The following is a 25,437-nucleotide window of genomic DNA, read 5'->3' as shown; positions in this document are numbered from 1 at the left end:
GGAAGGAGCATCTGTAGCACTGGATTTGACTACTCTGAGCTGGACGCGCTTTACAGAGGTATTCTACTCTAAATATTTTACTGACGAGGTGCGTTCCAGATTGACCAGGGAGTTCATGACCCTGAGGCAGGGAGACATGACTGTTACGGAGTTTATCCGTAAGTTTGAGAGGGGTTGCCATTTTGTACCACTGATTGCAAATGATGCCGGAGCCAAGTTGAGGCATTTTATGGATGGTCTACGTGTGGGGACTCGGACGCTAATCATCTTCTTAATCATCTTTGGGATTTAATTATCAATTAAGATAAACAGGGTCTAAAAATTTTTTCTTTAAAATGCGGAAGGTAATGGAATCAATCTATTATACAAACCAGTATAATAATACAAATCTTGCACAACATGCTTCTAGTTCAGACTAATCTAAGGTTTAACTACTAAATTTCAAGTATTACACCAAGTCTACATCCAAGTCCGGTATCGCCACTCTAATCTCGATCTCTCATCATCTTCTTGACCCCGATCTTGTCCCACCTGTTGTCATGCACACATACAAACAAGACAACAGCCGGATAATCCGGTGAGAACAAATCCCAGTATAAATAATGTATACATGCAGTACACTGAATTAACATAAAAGCATGAATTATATCTTATCACATGTAGCATAATCAAACAACATGTATCAATACCAATCTGTAAATAACATCTGAATCGTAATATACGAAACATAAATCAATACAAATCTGTAAATCAAGTTCTAGTCTCGATATCTAAGACTCGACTCATATCTCATTCTAATCTAGGGATCCCGATCTAATTTAGACTTTGGTATGCTGTATCGAATGTCTACAATAGACGTCGATCTACATCTAAGCTCATCGATACACCGTAAGTCTAGAGTCTACGTGGTACTGACAAAGACTCAGCGGTTCTGCCCTAGCTAGGCTTATCTTCCCTAGACTCAAACTCTGGCTCTGCTATAATTCAATAGACTAAACATATCAATCTGATAATCTGCAAATATCAATGCAATAAAGTAAAGTATGTGATTTTGGGAAACTCAAGTCAAACCTCACTCGAGTTGTGCAATCCCGAATCAACATTTATTTATACCTTTATCTTCTCGCTCTGACGAAGACGAAGTCTCGAAGTCAAGTCTGTCCATACCCAGTCTGGCAATGACAATCGCATAAATACAATATCAGTATATAACTCAATTCAAGACCCGTTCTGATCAATACTCAAATCGGTAGATAATCTGATCCATATCTGAACAAGGTACAATCTAATTCATATCAATGATATCACGATACAATCGAAATCATTACTGAATCTGATCAATCTCAATCAATACTAAATCTGATCAATATCAATCTACTGATGTTTCGACGGCATAACAATACAGTCTTGATAACCCCATCAATCTCAATATCACAGATATAATATCAGAATCCATAATCAGTATCAATACAATTCATAATCTGAATAATAACACCACTCGGATATAGAATCTCAACTAAATCAACCCTGAAATTCATAATAATTGTATAACCAGTCTATCTTTAATCTGACTTCAATTATACAATGTCTACTGTAGCAGAAACATCATATCTGATTCGTATTCAATTCTGACAATATCATAAATTCAAATCATGTCTAAACGTAACAAAACTTACGTCCAGTTGTAGCCTGCGTTGATAGGAACACAGTACTGAAGTCGGATTACAATTCAGACGGGCGGATCTTTCACAAAAGGCGTAAGGATTTTTGGCAAACTTCCTCGACCCTTTTCTCGTTTCTTTTCTGATTCTGAAGAATTTCGTAGGTTTTGTATATATATATATATATACACATTCACGCATGTAAAGCAAATGTCTCATCCTACATGCAACACGTCTCGCGCATATGCGTGACCCTCCTCCGCGCATATGCGCGAGGCGATAAGCCCTGGCGCGTGTCTACACGGCATCTCGCGCATATGCGCGCCTCACCTTGGCGCATATGCGCGAGGTTCTCTTGACAAAGCATACTACAGCTCGCGCATATGCGCGTCATCACTCCGCGCATATGCGCGGGATCCTCTGCCCAACTCGCGCACAGCTTCGCGCATCACGTCGCGCATGTGCGCGAGTGGCACCTCCCTCGCACCTAATCAGTGTCTTTTCTCGTCTGTCCCGGTCTGATCTGTTCCGTCTTTAATCACCTCTCACTTACCCATAATTCGTATTAATTATTGCCAAATCATTTCAGATTAATCTCAGATTACGGTAATCAAATTCTCGGGCCTTACATTTCTCCCCCTCTAAAATATGATTTCGTCCTCGAAATCACAAGCTATCAATTCAGATAAGGAAGGAATGTATAATAGAGGTTACTTCAGCAAATTCATTCTATCAAACCATTCTGATAAAATTACTTGCAAATACTGGCTATACAACATCCGTATATACCAATTAACAGCTCATACCAATCAATATCATCAGCTGTTATCAAATTCAATCTCAAATGTCACCGTAATATCATTCACATTCAGCGGAAATCTACAGTACTCACTGTACAATGTCTTATCTATGGCTATCTCAATACTCGTTTGATAGCTATCATTATACAATAATTCATAAAGTGACAAGACATCAGGTCACTAGTGCCAAAATCCAGCACTACAGTTCCTGGATATCCTCCAGTATCTAGATAGTTCACTCCAACTATCCGTCAATCTATAAATCATAGATAAAATCATGCTATACATTCTGCCAAAAGCACAAAATCACAATCTGATATACTCTACTTCGGCATTCTAGTTATTCTGACCACTTTTCTGACATCGATCTGTGTCATTTGGTCATGTTTGTACGTTATCTGGTACAACTAATAAATATAGATTGAACAATCTGTCAATCACAATCATATCATATTTACAATTTGGAAAGTATTGCAGTGGTCTTATTACGAAATTCATCGAAGTATACTCCCCATGTCTAGTCAAGAATATACAAATTTTGTAATAAATCTTCTGATCTCTATCTTTCTATTTTCATTTATTGGCGGTTCAGACATTTCAGTACAATTCTGCCAACATTTCAGCATAAATTCTGCCATAACTGATTTAATCTGTCTATATCAAAACTATCGGTTCGAATTATCATCTACTTTCTATTATCTGAACAACTACTGTATCCATTTCTGTGCGCTTCTGACCCTATCTGTCATTTCCAATTCGAACTATTTGGTATAAACAATCAGTTAATAATATAAATGAAAGAAAAATACCTACCTGGTATTCGGTTCTGATTATCGATATCAAATTCTGTTGTACAATTCTGAAACATTTGACATCACAAGATAATCATTATCATACAGTTAAAAATCACATATCTGTCACCCTGATCGATGCTCTGCTCTGATTATCGAAATTAAGTTATGGACATTTTAGTTAAATCTCTGAACTGCCGTAATTCTTGAATTCAGTTCTGATTCGGTTTGAATAATCTGTTTCAACCACTGACTCAAAATAATGGTACTATCAAATCAGATTCACAATATCAATAGTCTATACTGAGCTAGTGAGTTCAGTAACTCATAAAATTGCGAATTTCTGGCAATACTGTCAATTCTGACTAATCCATCACGTCTTCTTGTCGTGCTGATCAACTGCTATATATCATCTGTAAATATAATATGCCCCCAAACAATATAAGCTATCTCAAATACTGTTTTAGAACAATAACAATACTCAAGCAGATACAAAACAACAATCGTATACGACAATCTGTCAATTCAGACCAAAAATAAATTTCTGACATTCCTGACATTTCTGAAATTTCTGATCTTTCTGCTATTTCTGATCTCTCTGATATTTTGATATCGGTATCGTTCTCAGTCACTGATAGCAATTTTAACTGTGTCAAGAACAATCGGTATACTAACTTCCGATATCGCATACTCTGAATACAATCTGTTTCAAGCAGAATTCATATCTGAAAAATTTATATATACGATAATCACATTTCTCATAGTATCCCATTCAATATTCAGTTATTCAATTCAATCAATCAGATGCTGCGAATATATCAAAATATCATAGATACAACGAGCATGAAATCATCAGAATATCTCTGAACATACTGAAATATGCCAAAGAGAAACACTAAATCATCTGTAACTCCTGGTGGGTACTCCTCTACTGATCTTTTAATTCTTTCAGTGTCATTCTGTACATTCAATATCATTCTGTATTGAATTCTAAAACAACAACAGTACCTGATATCAATTCAATTCTGAAATCTATCTTTCTGATATAAAGCAAATCTGAAATCTTATCTGGCAACATCAGCCAACTCGTATATCATTGGCAAATCTATCAATGTTAGGCTCGATTTCAGTACATCTACTGAATACATAAGGATATCATTTGTTCCTTTCTGTAACAATCGAGTCATAGACAACATAGATATCAAAGGAATTCTAGATCTAGAATCTTTACTGTGGAATCTCTACTCATCAGCCATATCTGGTATGAATCTTATATTCTCCTAAAAGGCATCTCTAATAGTTCTGTACTTGTTCAGCATATTAATATCAATAATGCAATCAAATCAGAAAACACAAGTACATCATAATTCAACTCGATCTCATTCTCATCTTACTGTAGTATACAATATATCACAGAAATCTCTGATATCAATTTTTCTTTCCCAGAAGGTACAAAAATTAATACTACAGCAATACAGACCCTACAGATATCATATGTATCAATGCAACTCAGTCAAAGATAATCATAGGAAATGCATCAGTATATATCAATACATATGCAATATAATCATAAAGTAACCGTACCTGCCACTATATCATCAAGTGTGCTTTGGGTCTGTTCCTCGATCACCACAACCAGATGGTCCAGCTCCCTGAAATCTGCGGGAACCGCTCTGTGGACAGACTCTCGCAAAATGTCCAGACTGTCGACAGATATGGCAACTACTAGTCACTCCCTGGCATTGCTCCGTGGGATGTCTTCCTCCGCACATTCTGCAGTAAACTCCAGTATAACTCGAGCTCGAACAACTGGAACTAGAGGAACCACTCCCTAACTTCTTGAATGGCTTCTTTCGAGCTTTAAGCAAATCTTGCTTTCCACTCGTGCTGCCGCGATCAAATCGGAGAGGGGATTGCTGTGTCAGGGGTTGCATCGCACACACCCTTTTTAGTTGTCTAATCAGACTCGCTTCCGCTCTCTTCGGCTTTCTCAAGGCATCAGCAAAATGATAAGGTCGCTGCATATTCATCAATGCAACTACCTCCGAGTTCAATCCTCTGATGAACTGATCCGCTACAGCCTCATCATTCCCAATTACCTGAGGAGCAAAACGCAGTAGAGTAGAGAATTTCGCAACATATTGTTCAATATTCAGTTGGCCTTGTCTCAAATTCTCAAAATCTGCTTTCTTGTCCTCCCGGTACGAAGCTGAGAAAAATCTTCGATAAAATTCAGTTTTGAAAATTTCCCACAAAATCACTGTACCTCTCTGTTCTAGCATTCTTTTACTTGTAATCCACCAACTCCTGGCAGTCTCTCGTAACTGGTGAGATATCAGTTTAATTCTCTGCTCATCTGAATAATCAAGTAAATCAAACAGTATTTCTATATCATCAAACTAGTTCTCACACTCTTCAGAGGTCTCAGTACCACTCAGAATCGGCGGCTGAAATAACTGAAATTCTTTCAAATGTATTTCTATCTGAGTTTCTGATACATCTATCTGTTCAGTCGAAGTACTACCCCTTTCTGGAATTCTCCGTGGAGGTATATCTGCTTATCAAAACATTAGTACTCAAATACTACAATTATGTTCCAAATCTTTCTCTGATCATCTTACTGCTGATCATGAATCAGATCTGATTCATACTCAATAATACATAATACCAACTCAAATCAGATAATCAGGTAACCATGTATTTCAAAGCAGTAAAGCATAATGTCATGCTAGCACACACAATGTAAGTCAACATTAAAATAAATCTCATGCTAGCAATAACATGCAAGGAAAGAAAACTCAATCTACCCCGCTCATTCTCTTCTATCTCAGTCTAAAGGATCTATCGCTCTGATACCACCTGTTGTGGGGACCCGGACGCTAATCATCTTCTTAATCATCTTTGGGATTTAATTATCAATTAAGATAAACAGGGTCTAAAAATTTTTTCTTTAAAATGCGGAAGGTAATGGAATCAATCTATTATACAAACCAGTATAATAATACAAATCTTGCACAACATGCTTCTAGTTCAGACTAATCTAAGGTTTAACTACTAAATTTCAAGTATTAAACCAAGTCTACATCCAAGTCCGGAATCGTCACTCTAATCTCGATCTCTCATCATCTTCTTGACCCCGATCTTGTCCCACCTGTTGTCATGCACACATACAAACAAGACAACAGCCGGATACTCCGGTGAGAACAAATCCCAGTATAAATAATGTATACATGCAGTTAACTGAATTAACATAAAAGCATGAATTATATCTTATCACATGTAGCATAATCGAACAACATGTATCAATACCAATCTGTAAATAACATCTGAATCGTAATCTACGAAACATAAATCAATACAAATCTGTAATCAAGTTCTAGTCTCGATATCTAAGCCTCGACTCATCTCTCATTCTAATCTAGGGATCCCGATCTAATTTAGACTTTGGTATGCTGTATCGAATGTCTACAATAGACGTCGATCTACATCTAAGCTCATCGATACACCGTAAGTCTAGAGTCTACGTGGTACTGACAAAGACTCAGCGGTTCTGCCCTAGCTAGGCTTATCTGCCCTAGACTCAAACTCTGGCTCTGCTATAATTCAATAGACTAAACATATCAATCTGATAATCTGCAAATATTATTGCAATAAAGTAAAGTATGTGATTTTGGGAAACTCAAGTCAAACCTCACTCGAGTTGTGCAATCCCGAATCAACATTTATTTATACCTTTATCTTCTCGCTCTGACGAAGACGAAGTCTCGAAGTCAAGTCTGTCCATACCCAGTCTGGCAATGACAATCGCATAAATACAATATCAGTATATAACTCAATTCAAGACCCGTTCTGATCAATACTCAAATCGGTAGATAATCTGATCCATATCTGAACAAGGTACAATCTAATTCATATCACTGATATCACGATACAATCAAAATCATTACTGAATCTGATCAATCTCAATCAATACTGAATCTGATCAATATCAATCTACTGATGTTTCGACGGCATAACAATACAGTCTTGATAACCCCATCAATCTCAACATCACAGATATAATATCAGAATTCATAATCAGTATCAATACAATTCATAATCTGAATAATAACACCACTCGGATATAGAATCTCAACTAAATCAACCCTGAAATTCATAATAATTGTATAACCAGTCTATTCTTTAATTTGACTTCAATTATACAATGTCTACTGTAGCAGAAACATCATATCTGATTCGTATTCAATTCTGACAATATCATAAATTCAAATCATGTCTAAACGTAACAAAACTTACGTCCAGTTGTAGCCTGCGTTGATAGAAACACAGTACTGAAGTCGGTTTACAATTCAGACGGACGGATCTTTCACAAAAGGCGTAAGGATTTTTGGCAAACTTCCTCGACCCTTTTCTCGTTTCTTTTCTGATTCTGAAGAATTTCGTACGTTTTGTATATATATATATATATACACATTCACGCATGTAAAGCAAATGGCTCAGTCCTACATGCAACACGTCTCGCGCATATGCGCGACCCTCCTCGCGCATGTGCGCGAGGCGATAAGCCCTGGCGCGTGTCTACACGGCATCTCGCGCATATGCGCGCCTCACCTCGGCGCATATGCGCGAGGTTCTCTGGACAAAGCATACTACAGCTCGCGCATATGCGCATCATCACTCCGCGCATATGCGCGGGATACTCTGCCGAACTCGCGCACAGCTTCGCGCATCACGTCGCGCATGTGCGCGAGTGGCACCTCCCTCGCACCTAATCATTGTCTTTTCTCGTCTGTCCCGGTCTGATCTGTTCCGTCTTTAATCACCTCTCACTTACCCATAATTCGTATTAATTATTGCCAAATCATTTCAGATTAATCTCATATTACGGTAATCAAATTCTCGGGCCTTACACTACGGCTGATCTTGCGCCGTGATGTTAGGGTGGCTGGCCTTACTACCTGTGATGTCGCAGTCTCCAGAGCTCTAGCTGCAGAGCATGATCAGAATGTTATTGAGAGCGATCGCCATGGTAAGCGACCATTTCAGGCGCCGCACCGCCCTCCTCATCAGCAGCATCAGAGTAAGAAGCCTTTCTACAGCCCATCCAAGAGCAATGAACAGCAGCAGCAAGGACGTGTAGTCCGAGGTCCTTGGAGTACCTAGTCTGTGCCAAGTGCACACGCCGCCATACTGGAGTTTGTAGGTATGGTTCCGGGATGTGCTACAAGTGTGGTAGTCCTGACCACTTACTGAAGAATTGCCCTCAGAGGAGTCTGCCTACCCAAGGCAGAGTTTTTGCTCTCCACGCAGCGGAGACAAACTCGGAGATGATGCTCTTGACAGGTATCTTAAAGCTTTAAGTTTGTGTTTGAGATTTAATGTTTTGAGAGTTTGGGTTAAAATTTTGAAGTTAGAATTTGTGATAGGATTGCATTTCTAAACAGTGTTAGTTTCGGGAATTTAGATTAGAAGAACTTTGACCTTCGCATGTCTATAAGTTTATTTCTTGTAACTATTGGGTTCAGCATGATGTTTCAACCTTTCAGGGAGAATTTTTATAGCTGGTACAGCTACAAATGCCTTGATAGACATTTCGGAGACCTTTGTAAATTTTTTCAAGGTCAAGACCATTGGACTAGATATAGCGTATTCGGTAGTACTGGCTTCTTGGGAGGAGCTGATAGCTACTAATGTGGTCCGAGACATAGACCTCGAACTTCATGGTAATCTTGTTTATGTGGATCTTATCGTATTGCCAATGCCAGAATTTGATATCATTCTGGGTATGGACTGGCTATTAAGGAATAGAGTTTTGATTGACTTTCAGCGGAGATCTGTTCTAGTCCGACCGCTTGGGAGAGAGCAGTTCTTATTCGAGCCAGACAGGTACTTTCATTTACCGCGAATTATATCTTGTGTCCAGGCTAGGAAGCTCATGCGTAGAGGGTGTCGAGCGTTTTTAGCGACTTTTGTATCTGTTCCCGAAACACCCAGTCAGTCAGCCTCCGATGTCCCAATTGTCAGAGACTTTCTAGACGTTTTTCCTGATGACGTCTCTGGTATGCCACCTGTGCGAGAGGTGGAGTTCTCTATTGAGCTTATGCCAGGTACCGCACCGATCTCAAAAGCACCGTACCGATTAGCACCGACAGAGATGACAAAACTCAAGAAGCAAATTCAGGAACTTCTTGACAAGGAATTCATTCGCCCGAGTTTTTCACCATGGGGCGCGCCAGTCTTATTCGTGAAGAAGAAGGATGGTTCGATGAGACTCTGCATTGATTACCGGGAATTGAATAGAGTTACATTGAAGAACAAATACCCACTTCCGAGGATTGAAGATTTATTTGATCAGTTGCAGGGAGCCTCAGTATTCTCAAAGATTGATCTACGTTTTGGTTATCATCAATTGAGGGTGAAAGACGCCGACATTCTAAAGACTGCTTTTAGGACTCGTTATGGACACTTCGAGTTCCTTGTGATGTCATTCGGTTTGACGAATGCGCCAGAGATCTTCATGGATCTCATGAATCGCGTATTTCAGCTGTATCTTGATCAGTTCGTGATAGTATTCATAGACAATATTCTATTCTACTCAAAGAATCAAGAGGATCACAGCAGACATCTGACCGCAGTTTTGCAGACCTTGCAGAAGCGCAAGTTGTTCGCGAAGGTCAGTAAGTGCGAGTTCTAGTTAGAGAATGTGACGTTCTTTGGCCACGTCATTTCTAGCAGCGGTATTGAGGTAGACCCAGCGAAAGTGGCAGCAGTCAGAGATTGGGTTGTGCTGCAAAATGCATCAGAGATCCGTAGTTTTCTTGGGCTACCAGGATATTATCGAAAGTTTATTCAAGGATTCTCCTCTATTACAGTTCCACTCACGTCGTTGACAAAGAATAATGCTAAGTACGTGTGGAGTGATGAGTGTCAGAAGAGCTTCGATTCTTTGAAGCAAGCTCTTATTTCAGCGCCAGTATTGGCCATGCCGTCAGGGCCCGGAGATTTTGTTTTGTATACCGATGCTTCGAAGCTCGGTTTAGGCGCAGTGTTTTTTCAGCATGGGAAGGTGATAGCTTATGCTTCTCGTCAGTTGAAAATTCATGAGAAGAATTATCCTACCCATGATCTAGAGTTGGCAGCCGTAGTATTTGCCTTGAAGATTTGGAGGCATTATTTGTACGGAGAGAAGTGCCAGATTTTTACCGACCATAAGAGCCTCAAATACTTCTTTACGCAGAAAGAGTTGAATATGCGTCAGAGGCATTTGTTGGAGCTAGTGAAGGACTATGACTGTGACATTAGCTACCACCCTGACAAAGCTAATGTAGTTGCGGATGCGTTAAGCAGGAAAGTCGCAGTGATGGCTCATTTGGTGATTCCGAGGCCTCTTCAGTTTGAGATGCAGAGGTTTGATCTAGAGTCATATCCTCGAGGTAGAGTTCCCCGTCTTTCTACTTTGACGATTCAGTATACTCTTCTAGACCGTATTCGCAGTGGACAGCTAGCAGACGAACAGTTGGCAAAGTGGAGGCAGAGAGATGAGGCCAAGGGCAGTATCTTGTATACAGTTAGCGACTGGTATTGTGAGCTATCGAGACAGAATGTGGGTTCCTAGCGGAGATTCTATTCGAGCGGATATCTTATCTGAGGCCCATATGTCGCCATACTCTATTCACCCTGGGAGTACGAAGATGTACAAAGATCTGCAGTTATTGTATTGGTGGCCCGAAATTAAGAAGGATATCAGACGTTTTGTATCCGAATGTCTGACGTGTCAGCTAGTGAAAGCGGAACACCAGAGACCAGCAGGTATGCTCAAGCCTCTTCCTATTCCCGAGTGAAAGTGGGAGAATGTTACCATGGACTTCGTTGTCGGTTTGCCGAAATCATTCAGAGGGTCAAATGCTATCTGGGTGATTGTTGATCGTCTTACCAAATCAGTGCACTTCTTGCCTATTAAGACGACTTTCACCATGATTCAGTATGCAGAGTTGTATATCCGGGAGATATTCAGACTTCATGGTATTCCCGTTTCTATAGTGTCTTACCGAGATCCTAGATTTACTTCCTCATTTTGGAAGGGTTTGCATTCAGCTATGGGTACGAAGTTGTTGTTTAGCACAGTTTTCCACCCTCAGACAGATGGGCAGTCAGAGAGAGTTATCCAGATTTTGGAGGATCTTCTCCGTGCATGTGTCATCGATTTCTCGGGGAGTTGGGAGTCGAAGTTGCCATTGGTGGAGTTTATCTATAACAACAGTTTTCAGTCGTCTATAGGTATGGCTCCATATGAAGCACTGTACGGTCGTAAGTGTAGATCGCCTATTCATTGAGATGAGGTAGGGAGAGAGATCGGAATTGGGTCCGGAGATTGTTCAGCAGACTGCCGACGTAGTAGTCAAGATCCGTGATAGGATGAGGACTACTCAGAGTCGACAGAAGAGTTATGCGGATCAGAGGAGGAGAGATCTAGAGTTTGCCATTGGCGACCATGTTTTCTTGAAGATAGCACCTATGAAAGGTGTCATGGGATTCGGAAAGAAAGGAAAGCTCAGTCCGAGATTCATCGGACCATTTGAGATCCTCGACAGGTTTGGGACGCTAGCTTATCGTGTTTCTCTTCCGCCGAATCTGGCCGGAGTACACAACGTATTCCACGTCTCTATGCTGAGGAAGTATATGGCGAATCCTTCGCATGTCTTGAACTTTGAACCGTTGCAGCTCACTCCGAACCTGTCTTACGAAGAAAGACCAGTGCAAATCTTAGACAGACAGGAGAAAAAGCTTCGGAACAAACTGGTGAAGCTAGTGAAGGTCAAATGGCTTAATCATTCGGAGGAAGAAGCTACATGGGAGTCTGAGCCAGAATTAAAGAGTCGATACCCCGAGTTATTTAGTAAGTTTTAATTTCGAGGACGAAATTTCTTTTAAGGGGGGAGAGTCGTGGAACCCGAAAAAAATCAGATTACGTATAAGCCATGCATAATTGCTATTATTTAAATTAAAAATGATTTATATATATATGTGAAGTGTTTAATTCATTTTAAAATTTGTTAAGTCATGATTATTTATTTTAAACGCAGGAGTTTAGTTTTTATTTTTTCGGATAAATACTCGAGACCGGACCGGAGCTAGGAGATCGGAGATGAGATTAATAATAAGAAAATATTCCTAAATTTAATTTAAGACAAGGAATAATTTATTTTATTGACTAAGAATGTTTTTAAGATTTATTAAATTATGACTAAGAATGTTTTTAAGATTTATTAAATTAATTAAATTTAAGTTATTAAATAAGTTCCTTTATGTCCAAGATTTAGTTAAAAGCCTAAATTAAAATGTGTAACCAATTGGGATAAATCAATCTAGGCCTAATATATTCAAGAAATTATAACCTAACATTTTAATAATTAATTTTAAGGACCAAGTTGTGCCATGCAAGAAATTGTTATCTTAATTTAATTTTTTAATTTACTAAAATACATAATGGATGTTTAAAACTTTAAGAATTCAAAATACAAGACTTGAGCAATATTTTACCTTGCAATCGTTAGCAAATTTCGGTCATCACACCCACCTAATTCCCCTCAATCCAATAATCTAGCACAAAGCAACAAGGATAGAAAGAATGGATTTGCCAAATCAAACTCCTCATTTAATTTGTAACCTTCACCTTCATTACCTAGCCTCCCCCCCCCCCCCCCCACCCCACCCCACCATACCTTCAAAACTTTCAGAGAAAACAGCAGCTAGAAATCGTGTGTTATCAGCAGGAAAAATAAGAAAGAAAATACGACTCAGTTTCCGCCGCGCCGTGTTCGTCATATTGTTTGTTTTCTTCTTCAACCAATTTCCAGGCATGTGCATATTGTTTCTTTTCTCTTCAATCAAGTCCTATAGATATTTTTAAACCATTATATATCCGTGATTCATGGAACAAACAAAATTTGACAGCAACCATGCGAAAATTCTGTACAGGCCTTCTCGGCCACTTGCTTTGTAACTCACGGCTAAGTTGTTTTGTTGGTTAAAGGAAGTTGGTCGGTTCCAGGCACTCAAGGCGGCATCTAGGCATGATTTAGAGTGTGTTAGGGTGTTATTGGTTCATTTATTTAAGACCATGCACTAAGGTTAATGGTTTGACAGCAAGAAAATTCGATGGTGCAGAAATGGGCCACGATTTTTGAATGCTTTGGTGGTTAAGGTGAGTGTTCGAACCATGGCTGTTCTAGGTACTGTAGCCATGGTTAGAACCCTCCCTTAGCATGTCTAGAACGTGACCAAGTTGGTCTTTCAAGGTTTGTTTCACGAATCCATCAAAATTTTACAAGAACAAAACAAGTGCTCTTCGATTTTCCATTTTCTGTGTGAGGGAAGCTTTCGGTTTTTGGGGTTTGGGTGGATGGTGGTTGGCTTTTAGCCCTTAGCCATGGTTCACACAATACCTCATCATGTATAGATCAAACAATGGTCGATCATATGGCCACTGGAACGACACAAGACAGCAAACAATTCAACACATCACACTACGCGAAAATTGGTGCTCTCGGTTGGAGCTTTGGATTGTCCTAGGTATTTGCTTGGATTGTGGTTGGCCAAATGCCCTTATCCATAGTTCAAGCCATGCCTTAGGATTTTGGTAAGAGACTCTTGTCAGTGGTTCATGCCCAATGGCCATTTGTTTCATAAATTAAAAACCACATTCGCAGCTGCTGCCACTGCGCTTGGACAGCATAATTGCTTCGGTTCAGGGGTCTTGTTCGAGTTCTTGGCTGGCTTTTAGCCTATGTCCTTGGACTGGACAGTACCCCAATGAGTTATGAAGGTCATGTTTTTGGCCGTTTGTGATTTGGTTGAGTTTAGAGGTCGTACGAGAATTTACGGTGCAATGTGCCAAAGTGACTCTCGAAAGAGCGTTTCATGATTTTGGCCTCCATTCACTATTTTTTGTGTATTACAGTTCTTATGGATATTCTTTCATTATTTTAGGTGTATTTTAATCATGGTTAAACGATGGTTCAATGTTGGTTCGGGTTGGTACGAAGCCAGGGTTGGAAACTAGGTTGTTGGTCTCGTTTGTCTCGTTTTTGGTTCGGATATGAAGTTTTTTATCAAGTTGAGATTAATTGCATGTGTCTCATGTTAGGATTAGGTCATAGCAAGCCTGGGAATGATCCAGATCACCCAATAAAAACATGGTTATAATTATATTACATGCATAAAATATAAAATGTTTATTTTGAGATATATGCGATATGTCTTGTGGCCACCTCACGCTTATGGGATCTCTTCACCCGGTGACTTACGACCCGTTTACGATTATGTATGGGTACAGACATCCAGTCCAAGGGCTGTGGTGATCTCTACCGCCCAGTATATTGTGGTTTAGTCTGATCAGACGTTCATGTTATGTTACGAGTAACTTGCATTGAAACATTATTTCTACCAGAAAAATCTCGATATGGTATTTTATGACAGAGGTCTATCGAGCAAATCTTTTACGTACGATTTTCAGATATGCACGTATTTATATTTACCCATGACACGATTTTTACGTTACGCTTTACGACTCGATATTTTACGTTGCATACGATTTTATGATTTATTTACTTGCTATTCACGATATATGCATATTGAGTCTTTAGACTCACTAGACTTGATTATTGTAGGTACTGTTGAGGCCGAGAATGAGGGCAGAGACCAGTGAGCTAGCTTGGGTCAGCAGTAATAGGAACCCGAGGACCTCATGTTTTAGTTTATAAACCTTTTTATGTTCAAATTCATATTTTAATATGTTGAATTATTTTTAAGTTGTTTTGAAACACAATATTTACTTCCGTTGTTATTTTAAAGTTAAATCTATTTATAGATTTATTTTATGAATTGGAGAACTTATTTATTTAGAAAAAAAAATTTGATAATTCCGTAAAAATGTGAATACGAATTACGGGCCTTTACAGATAGAGGGTGACTTGCTAGTGTCAACCTTAGCATCTAGAGCTACAGAGTAGGACAATCTGTATGTATGCATGATACACTGACCTCATCATTCTGAAGATCTTTGGAAGATGAAATTGACGGTCATTGGAGAGTAACTAGAGGAAGGTCTGTAACAGGGAGGGTTCTCGGAAACGGGGTTTGTTCCTTGTAGGTTGTGTTGTTATCAAAATCAGATAAAAACTGCATAGCCTCCTCGACAAACAGCGGTTGATTTGGTAGTTTGATCTCACAGATCGCGTGAGAAGCAGGCAGAGAATCTGAGACATCCTGGGGGCAAGGTTGTTCGTTAATGGGATTATTCTCTGGTATGAATATCTCAGTTGGGGAAATAGACTTTTCCTCATAATTCAGTGGAGCAGTTTCGATAGGCACTTCTGGTGATGAAGGCTTAGTGAACATACCAGATGATGTAGATGAATGTTCCTGAATTGTGGATTTGTCTTTGAGCTTTTCAGGACTCGGGTCTTTATGAAGTTTCAATGTAGAGTCAAGCTTAGTCTGTTCTGCAACTGCTGGAAGATGAAGATCATGTCGCATTAGAGCAATATTCATAGCAAGCGATAAGGCATCCTTCTCAAGTTGGGAGATAACTGATGAGTCATCCTTTGCAGTAGGGCAGGTGGGATCAAAGTTGTTTCTTCTTAATTGAATGAGGGCTCGGAGAGTACTTTCTTTCATATGAAGTTCCACAAAGTCTCGACGACGTAAAGCGGTTTGAATATCAGATGTTTCTGTCCATTCCAATATGGACCATTCAAGCTTGGCAGCTGCTTTGATTTTATTGATTTGAATCAATGAGTCAAAGGTTACAATGGTTTGAAATTGAACCCATTGATCAAACATTTCCATCTTCTTTTGAACTGCCTCATTAACACGTTCGCTAGTAAGGATAATGGCTGTATGTACCAAATTGGTTTTTGGTGGATTTTCGAACATGGCTTGTTTGCCCTTGTCTGTTGAGAGGATAATAGGAACTCCTGAGTAAGAGGTCTCAATTTTTGTTTCAGTAATTTGAATTCCTTTGAGCATCGTGGCTGAAGTTGTGGGGATCGGGGCAGGAATCAGTGGTGCAGAAATATATTTTATCTTCGTTTTTTTGGTTTTTTGGACCGTTTCTTCTTGAAAACTTGAGAGACTGGAATGTCTTCCTTGGAGTCATCATCGGAACTAGATTTTAAGGTCAGCTTCCTCTTGGTTTCTTTGGGAGTAGAAACCGTTTTCTTTTGCTTCTTTTGTTTCACAAATTCTATCCCAGTTTCTGTTTTGATGGAGACCATCTCTTCATCAGTTTGTCGATTTTTCTTGATAAAGTTTTCAACCGTTGTCCAATTGAATAACTTGGTCTTTCCAACTTCAGTTATATCTACCAGTTGAACAACTTCATTAATCAGCATGTGGCAAATTTGAACCGCAAACCCTTGAGATTGGTTTCTTTCTTTATCATAGCTACTAGTGTCCTGAACAGAACATCTGACCAGTTGATCTGCAGATTTGATGAAATGGTGACCATGAAAAAAAAAATTTCCAGAGTTATTTTGTCATATGCACCAGCTTTGGCAAGAACTCCGTTTGCCACAATATCTGCCAACAGCCTGAATTCGATCTTTAGATCACGTTTTTGACATGTTGGAGAAGAAATCGGAGACTCGGTGATGGAAAAATTGCTTCTCCAAAGTTCAATATTACCCTCTGGAAGTGTGGAGAAATCAGTCATTCCAGCAGCAAGTAGTGGGAACAATTCAGCAAACATCTTCTAAGTGAGTTGAAGATGTTTTCCTTGAACAGCACATTCAATTTCTCTGTTCTTCATGTATGCAAAATCGAAGAATTCCTTCAATAGAGTTTCGGAGTATTTGTAACTGTAGCCTAAAAAGAAGCAAAGCCTAGAAGATTCAAGCATACGAAACATTTCTTGCATCAGCTTGTTTGTCATAGCAAGTACTGATGCGAAGTTGACAACAACTGTATCGTGAGCAATTGAGGCGGCCATAATCTTGATTGAAGGAGAGAGATCGACGTAAACACCAGCAAGATGAGCTTAAACGCAGTTTCGTATGAAAGTAGCAAGGTAAGGTAAGAACGAAGCAAATTTTGAATGTGTATTTCCGATTCAGAGAGTAACAAATCAGTCCACGTGGAGGACTGTCAGTGGCGGGATTGTTAAAATTTTGAAAAAAATTTGGACGGCGGTAAAATGATTGATTTCAAATATCGAAGAGATAACTGTCATGTCAAGCAGGGCAGACAAAGATTTTGAGTAATTTTTACGAAATTTCGTGGAGATATCGTGTCCCCCAAAAACTGAACCGGATGAATAATATTATTAGAGGAAGCGGTTGAGAAGTCTATTAAATTATTGACTTAACCAATATTTCCCCTAAACGTGTGCATACAAAGTATTCTTGGGAGATGAACCGATGGTAGCTTGATAGATAACTCTTCATATCCTCGTGTCAGGCATAAAGATAGAGACTTTTCGGATGGTTCTTATCTATAAATACAAGTAGAGAGGTTAGTTACACAATCACTCGAAACATAATACATGTAGAGCAAGATGGATAAGTGAAGCAGTTCAAGCCATCCGGATCTAGCTGAGACGTTCATGAAATCCATTGTTGAGCCACGGAAGGCTGCTATAGAGGACATCGTCTTGGAGAAGACGTTGTCAACCTGGACGAAAGTCCAGGAACTTCAGTCCTCCCTCGGGGAGGACTTGTTGCTACCCCCAAAGGGGTGGCAACTTTGAAGAAATATCAGCAACGTGAAGACGTCACTGATGCTGCAGACGCCTTCTCTGAGGAAGGTTTCTATCTCCTCATGCTCCTGAAAGAGCAAAGGACCCTGAGACGGATTGCCGTCTCAGAGGACTTTTTGCGCACATCCATCAGAGGGCTGACCATTTGGTTGGCCTTCTGGAGGAGGGCGGTTAAAAAGGAAATATCTGTTGTAAGCTCCCGTTTTTATTAATAAAATTTCCTTTTATGTATTTATTGGTTGTCTCTTTTGTCTATTTCTTTTATTTCCTGCATTACAAACAACGGAAGCAAATGATATCAAGATAAATCGATTAAACCAAGCGTATTTCGGAAGTATGAAAACTTAGCCTCTGGTAATGGTTTTGTGAATATATCGGCTGCTTGTTGATCTGTATGAACATCCGAATCTCTTTTTTCATGACATGTTCTCGGATGAAATGGTTTTTGATGTCAATGTGTTTTGTCTAAGGGTACATGACGGGGTTATATGTGATTGCTATTGCACTGGTGTTGTCGCAGAAGATAGGAGATTCATTAGCTTGAATGCCATAATATTTCCGCTGTTGTTGTATCCATAGCATCTGAGCACAACAGCTCCCAGCCGCCAAGTATTCAGCTTCAGCGGTTGATGTAGCAATAGACTTCTGTTTCTTGCTAGCCCATGATATTAGTCTATCACTCAAAGACTGACATGAACCGCTTGTGCTTTTTCGATCAATTTTGTATCCGGCATAGTCTACGTCGGAATAACATACCAGATTAAAACTTTAATCTTTGGGATACCAAAGATCCACATTAGTAGTACCTTTAAGATTTTTGAGTATGTGTTTTGCAGCAATAAAATGAGATTGCATAGGTTTATCTTGAAATCGTGCACATAAACATACAGCAAACATAATATTTGGTCGACTTGCAGTCAAATATAGTAAGGAACCAATTACTCCTCTGTATATTTTTGTATCCACTGAGATTCCCCCTTCATCTTTGTCCAATTTGATTGATGAACTCATCGGGGTAGAAGCTTGAGAGCAATTTTCCATGCCGAATTTCTTTAGCATATCTCGATTATATTTGGCTTGATTGATAAATATACCATTTTCTGATTGCTTGACTTGCAGTACTAGAAAATAATTTAATTCACCCATCATGCTGATTTCAAACTGCTCCTGCATCATCTTAGAGAATCTCTCATATAATCTAGGGTTAGTTGATCCGAAAATAATATCGTCCACATATATTTGCACAAAAAGTGAGTGACCATTTTTTGAAAATTTAAATAGGGTTTTATCAACCGTTCCAATTGAGAAGCCATGTTCAAGCAAGAATTTAGTTAATGTGTCATACAATGCTCTCGAGGCTTGCTTTAATCCATACAATGCTTTGTCTAATTTGTAAACATAATCAGGATGAATGTGATTAACAAAACCAGGTGGTTACTCTACATAAACTTCCTCATTTAACAATCCATTCAAGAACGCAAATTTAACATCCATTTGATACACTTTGAAATCCTTAAATGCTGGAAAGGCCAGAAATATTCTAATTGCTTCTATCCTGGCTACAGGGGCAAACGATTCATCAAACTCTATTCCTTCTTCCTGTCTATAGCCTTGAGCTACTAATCTAGCCTTATTTCTTGTAATTGAACCGTTTTCATCCATTTTGTTTCTAAATACCCATCTAGTGCCAATAACATGAGTATTGCCAGGCCGAGAAACTAGATGCCAAACTCTACTTCTTTCAAACTGATTAAGTTCCTCCTGCATAGCCTCTATCCAATTTGTGTCGAGCAATGCATCATCGATCTTTTTAGGTTCTATCTGGGAAACTAACGCAGCATGCATAAATTCATTGATCATTTGATTTCTATTTCTGAGAGGAGCATTAGGGTTACCGATGACCAGCTCGAGTGGATGATCATTTTTCCCCGGAGACATGGTCCATATGGATTTGACTCGGTTGGTTGAATGTTATCATCTTATTGATCCAGCGTCCCCTCTTCTATTTGTATATTCTGTGATTGATAATTGTCCTCAGGTTCATTCATCTGTTGAGTTTGATATTTCTCCAAGATGTGTTCACCTGTTTTTCTCAAATCTATATTGTCATCACTACTATCTTCAAAGTTAGTAGCATCAAGTTTATTGATAAAATCATGAATGCTGCTACCACTGTTGTCATGACATATGGATGATTCATCAAATACAATATGTATGGATTCTTTGACAGTGAGAGATCTTTGATTATAAACTTGATATACTTTACTTACTGCTGAGTATCCCAGGAAGACACCATTATCAGCTTTTGCATCAAATGCGGTTAGTTGTGTCTTGCCATTAAATATGAATGAAACACTTACAACCGAAAATGCAAAAGTATCCAACTTCTGGTTTCTTGCCGGTCTAGATCTCATATGGAGTCTTTTCATGTTTTTTATTGATCATAGACCAATTTTGAGTATAACATGCTGTATTGATGGCCTCCGCCCAAAACCGTTGTGAGATACTTGATTCTGCCAGCATGGTTCTAGCTGCTTCCTTCAATGTGCGGTTCCTTCTTTCAGCTACTCCATTCTGTTGGGGTGATCTTGCAGCTGACAGTTCATGTTTTATACCATTATCTTCAAGATAGGATGAGAGGAATTGGTTCAGAAATTCAGTTCCTCTGTCACTCCTGATTCTATCTACTGCTTCAGTTTTTGCATTTCGAAGTCTTTTGAGAAACTTGATTAGTTGAGCTGCGGTTTGATCTTTGGAGTTTAAGAAAATTACCCATGTAAATCTGGAGAAGTCATCAATTACCACAAGAGTGTACTTATTTCCCCCTAATCTCATCACCGGTATTGGTCCAAAAAAATCCATATGAAGAAGTTTTAGGCATCTTGATGATGAGTTTCTTCCTTTGTTCTTGAAGGTTGAACGGATTTGTTTACCTAATTGACATGCATTGCAAATTCAGTCTTTGGCAAAGTCAATGTTAGGCAAGCCAGATACCAGTTTAAGTTTGCTGATAGTAGCAATAGATTTGAAATTAATATGATTGAGTCGTTTATGCCAAAGCCAATTTTTATTACCATTTAAGGCGACAAAGCAAGTAGGTGTATTAAGACAATCATCATTCCATTTTACTTTATATGTATTTTGCTCTCTATGACAAGTTAGCACAATATTACATGCGGCAGTGTTAACAGTGCATATGAGTTTTTGAAATTCAACGCTGTAACCATTGTCACATAGTTGGCTTATGCTTATCAGGTTATAATATAGATTTTCTACAAGTACATATTTAATGATAAATTTGTCATGGATAATCTTACCTTTACCCACAGCTCTACCTTTAGAGTTATCATCGAAGGTGATTGTTGGATCTCAGTAGTTGACTACTTCCGATAAGAGATTTTTGCTTCTAGTCATGTGTCTGGAACAACCACTATCCAGGAACCAGATGGATTCTTCCAAGTCCTTTTTCTTCGATACCTATCATCATTTAAATAAGAAATTGGTACCCTTTCCTATTTGGGTCCTGAGCTTATTAGACCCTTAGGAATCCACACTTGAATTATCCTGAAGGATTTTTCATGGTGTGTCCTAAGGTGAGTGCAGTTATGTGTATAATCAGGTGGTGTATGCAGTGTCTTTTCTTTTCCAATTTGTTGTTTTGACCATCTGTTACTACCACTCAATCTATATCTCTTTTGAATAGGTCGGTTGTTGTAGTAATGGTTAGGTCTAGTTTTTTAGTGATCTCCGGTTGAACCTGACTTTCTGCTGGCCAATACTTAACCGTTTTGAACGGTTGTATTTGGCATGCGTCTTATCCATGATCGGTTGGATTTAGCACTCTCAATTTTGACATATCCCAAACCACATCGCCTTCTGTTATTTTCAAGATTTACACTCTGAGTGCCTTGAACTTTAGGCTTATCGTGTTCTTCTATCGTACTAGATCTGACAAATTTAATTGGTTTAAACTGTCTTTCTCTAATAACGGTTGAGTTGGTGCTCTTGACGTGCTGCACTCATTGATGCTATAACCTAGTCCGGTTCTGTCTCCTACCGGTTTCTGCATCTCATGCATCCTGTTAAGAGAAGCAGAGGACTTGTTCCATGTGTTGATTGTGTTTATCAACCTTTTGTTTTCTTTTCACGTGGCATGGAACAGTCTGCGCAGGTCATCATTCTCAGCCGCTAGCAAACTTAACTTTACTTTTAAAGTGTCAACCTCCTTTTGCTGCGAACAGTTAGAGAGAGTCAACTTATTTTTCAAGTCTTGTTTTATAGCCTTGGCTTCATTGAATTTCTGCGATAGTCCTTTGAACTCATTTATCATATCATGCAGTGCTGTGACCAGGTCTTCTCTTGTGAATTCAATAGAGTCAAAGTTAAATACCATTTCTTCTGTAGATTCTGGGTCTTCATTAGCCATGAGACACTTTGTCGTCTCATCTTCACTTTCATTGGCTTATTCTTCAGAAGTGGATCTTTCTGACTCTGAGTCAGCCCACTTACCTTTATCTTCTTCTGCGACCAAGACTCGTTGATTCTTTCTTTTGGTGAATTTCTGGTCGTCTTTAAACCGTCTTCTGTCAACCGGTTTCTTTTCCTCATTTCTTGGCCTATTGCATTCTGCATCAAAATGTCCCTTCTTGCCACAGTTAAAGCATGCTTGACCATTATCAGTATGGTCCTTTTTGAAATAGGGTTTATTCATCCGCAATTGATTCTTACGCATGAATTTACCAAATTTTTTAACGAAAAGGAACATGGCTTCATTGCAAAGTAGCTCAGCCGTTTTCTTACTTGTGGACTCTTCAACTGGAAGAGTCACTGTGGCAGCTGCCAAGGCTTCTTTTTGTTGGGAGGTGGATGGCTCCTCTTCAGTTCGTATTCCAAGCTCGAACTCATATGCTTTACGATCTGCAAAGAGATCATGAAGTTCCAGTTTGTTCAGATCTTTGGACTCTCGCATAGATATGGTTTTCACATCCCATTCTCTGGGAAGAACTCTCATAACCTTCAAAGCAATTTCTCAGTTAGAATATTCTTTTCCTAAAGAAATAAGTTCAATGATGATACTACTGAACCGTTCGTCGAATTCTGTAAGAGTTTCTCCCGACTTCATTTTTGCATTATCAAACTTCTGGATAGCCATAGTCAGCTTGTTTTCTTTAGTTTGAATACTCCTACGTCACCCCTTCTTCCTTTTCAGGAAGGATTCCACTAAAAGACTTTGGCTTTACAAACATTTTGCAACAGCCCACTCCAATAAGGACTTATCACACTGCCTGTTTTGGAACTCTTAGTGATCACTTTACACGTCTGGATTTTAAGAACACTTAGTTCACCAGACACCACAACTTAACCAAATAACCAAAAGGTTACTGATATGAATAGTCTGATTTAAGTAGCATGAAAGAGATCCTTGAATGATCGAGTATCTTTCTGTTGAATGCGTGCTGATTGAGTGATGAGTCAAGTAAGCTTTTAGTGCGCTCTTCAAAGTGTTCAAGCAGATGATAGCTTTACAGCTGTGAATAGTGTGGGTACTTCTCTCTTGCTGCTTCTCTGTTAATATAGCTAATTGATCCAACGGTCGGAAAAGACAAGCAACATTAACCTGAGCCTTTGAACAGGTGTGTCACTGTCATATTTAAGAACATTAATTGTTCTTCAATCGATGCATTTAATGTTCTTTTTGCTCAGCGTAGTTCTGAAACACATCTCTTGAGAAGTTCCCTTTTATGCTAACTGATTTCAGCATCAGAACTTTGTAGTCTATACTTGATCTCCCTTTTCTGGGATATAGAAATAAATGCAGATCATTTTTGGGACTGGTGTAGAGATAAGTTGATTTTTGAGGCGGTGAAATTCTTTGAATGTCTAGAACTGATTAGAAAATGTCTTTCAATAATTGAGCAATAAATAGCTCTCTTTAATGATCCGATTTTGAGAAAGATCATTCAAGTCCATACTTCTTTATATTCCAAACGGTTGAATTTTTATGTGGTCTGAAATTCAAGCGGTTAGTCTTCTTTGCTTCTTGTGCTTTAGCCGGTTGAACTATATTCCAGTTACTAAGCTAGGCGGTTGAACTGATACATGTTACAATATACGAAATACAGATGTTCCCTGAAACAGTGAAGTGCTGTCTTGATTTTGTCATACACCAAAATTCTTGGGTAATAATGATTTCTTAACATCTTCTGTATCAAGCGAAAATCAATTCATCCATTTAATGCAAATGCAAGATGTTCAAGAGGAAGATATTCTCAATTTCTCTCATATTAGTGATATATTTGAAAATTTTAAAATTTCAATAAAAGAAAATATTAAATATTATTAAAATATTCATTTTTAATAATGACAAAGTTATTGGAATATGACTATGAACTTTTGACTTTGTAACCCTGTTTCTATTTGTCTTTATAAAGCACTATACTATTTATATTTTAGTTGGAATCTGGGGTTTCATGTCCGGTTTTTCCTTCTATATATAGGTTTTTTTGTGTTCTTAGAAGGACACGGTCAAGTTTGCTCCCCTCTATTCCCTCTCTGTAAACAACCCTTCTTAAGATTATAATAAAAGCTTCAAGTTCTGAATACAACTTTATAAGTTTATTTTATCATTTATTTTCTGTTTTTATTTACTGCTTATAATTTTATTTCATAAGATTGGCCTGAATGACAGACTATTTGTGCGAAATCATTATCTTACTGTGACATAATCTATATTTATTTGAAACTGAGAATAAAATTGAGATAATAAAATATTTATTTGAGTTTTGGAATTCGATATAATATAAAGGCTTTTGGTTAAAACATAAGGTAAAAGATGAATCAGGAAATGATAAACACAATGTTCGAGTTTAACCATGAAATTATAAATTCATGTTGTAGCTCTTTAGCTTGCTTAGCTGAGAGATGACGTTTAAAGCTTTTAGGGGGATTTTTGTGAATTTATATTTCTAAGGTGAATCTAAATAAAATTCTATGTTGTTTAATTTCTTTGGTATATCTTTTTTAATTCCTTTTATGTTTTGTAAAAGTTCCATAGATGAACATTATATTCATTTTTATTCCAAAATTTAAATGCCTCATTTTCTCAGTTTTTTTGAATATGGTATATCGACTGCAAACTTTGTGTAGCTGTATGTATTTAGGCTATATGCTTTTAAGAACAAGCTCGATAGATCTAACAAGGTTTCGTATCATAATCAACTTTATTCCCAGTCCCAGATGGTATAGACATTAGTGAAACATAATGATTTTTCACTTAATTAAATTTACATTTGTTAAAAAAAATTATTTAAAATGATATATTATTTATTTTTCAATTAATAAAATACATTGGTCTCGACATTATTAATTTATAAAAATTTACTGTATATACATATGCATACATACATATATGGAGTAATTTGTATTTTATA

Source organism: Primulina tabacum, chromosome 13 (assembly GCF_025594145.1).
Source record: "Primulina tabacum isolate GXHZ01 chromosome 13, ASM2559414v2, whole genome shotgun sequence".
NCBI lineage: Eukaryota > Viridiplantae > Streptophyta > Magnoliopsida > Lamiales > Gesneriaceae > Primulina > Primulina tabacum.
Note: the sequence above shows the minus strand (reverse complement) of the source record.